Source organism: Gavialis gangeticus, unplaced genomic scaffold (genome assembly GCF_001723915.1).
Source record: "Gavialis gangeticus isolate Ggan-Ray unplaced genomic scaffold, GavGan_comp1, whole genome shotgun sequence".
Lineage (NCBI taxonomy): Eukaryota > Metazoa > Chordata > Crocodylia > Gavialidae > Gavialis > Gavialis gangeticus.
In genome coordinates, this window is record NW_017729034.1 from 10,198,835 (window position 1) to 10,200,087 (window position 1,253).

Here is a 1,253-nt window from a genome sequence, read left to right on the forward strand (position 1 = left end):
GGGGGGGGGGGGGGGGGGGGGGAATAAGCAGGTCTAGATAGCTTCAGTCTAACACTTTTGGAATTGCTGGCCAAGAAGCCCTCAACATTACTGATGATGATTTTTAATACATTTTGAAAATCACTAGAAAATTTTACAAAAGGAGCAAAAGAAAATTAATGCAGAGTTAAATATTTAGAAAGGTATACTTAATATATGTAAATTCCAGGCCTGTCAGCCTGATGTCAAACCCAGGTAAAGTAATGAAACAGATGATATTGAACTTTTAATTATACTGCCCTCTTTTAATCGACATGTATCCATGAAAACTACATTGTCAATTCTAACTCTTTTTTTAATAAGATAAAAAAATTCGGCTGCAAAAGGTAGTAGTGTTGGTGCAATATACAAAGGTATTTGTAATCCATTTGTCTTTATGCAACATCATATTTTAATTAAGGAACTAAAACAATACAGGTCAACATGGCCAGTGTAATCCAGTTAATATGTCCTAAGTAATTTCTTAACTTGTAATTAATAGTAAACCAATAACAATAAGTGCTTTACATTTCCTGTAAGCTCCACTAAATCATTTCTTGATCCTGTGCTATTTCACATTTTTATTACTGACCTGGAAGAGAGCAAAACCCTCATTAATGAAGTCTGCAGATAAGACTGGTAGATAATGAAAGGGAGAAGCAACTCAAACAAAGCAATCAGAATCTGTGGGCAAAGTCGGTACTAATATAGCTAGGTATCAAGGTCACGCACATAGGAATAAAGAACATAAACTAAGCTTACATTCAAGGGAGTGACCCTGGGACATAGTGACTCCAACTTATGACTTGGGGTAGATAATCAGCTGGCCATGAGCTGCCAGGGCAACAGTGTGGCCAGAAAAGCTATGTATATACAGACATTCCCTTGATGTATAAACAGAAAAATATCTAAGAGGAGGAAGAAGCTATATTTACCTTTATTTGGCACCAGTCAGGAAGGATGCTGGAAAACAGGAGAGGATTGAAAGAAACCGCTAAAATGATTGAAGGATTAGAAAATATGATTTACAGTAAGAGATGTGAGGAACTTTAGCTACTTAGCTTAAAGAAAAGGTGAAAGGGTGACCTCACCACAGTCTAAGTACCTGTGGGAAAACAACATTTAATAGAAACCCTTCAATCTAGCAGATAAAAGTACTGTAATACCCTACAGCTAGAAATCAAGTCTGGAGAAGTTCAGGACAGAAATGAAGGATCTTTTTTTTTTTTTTTTTT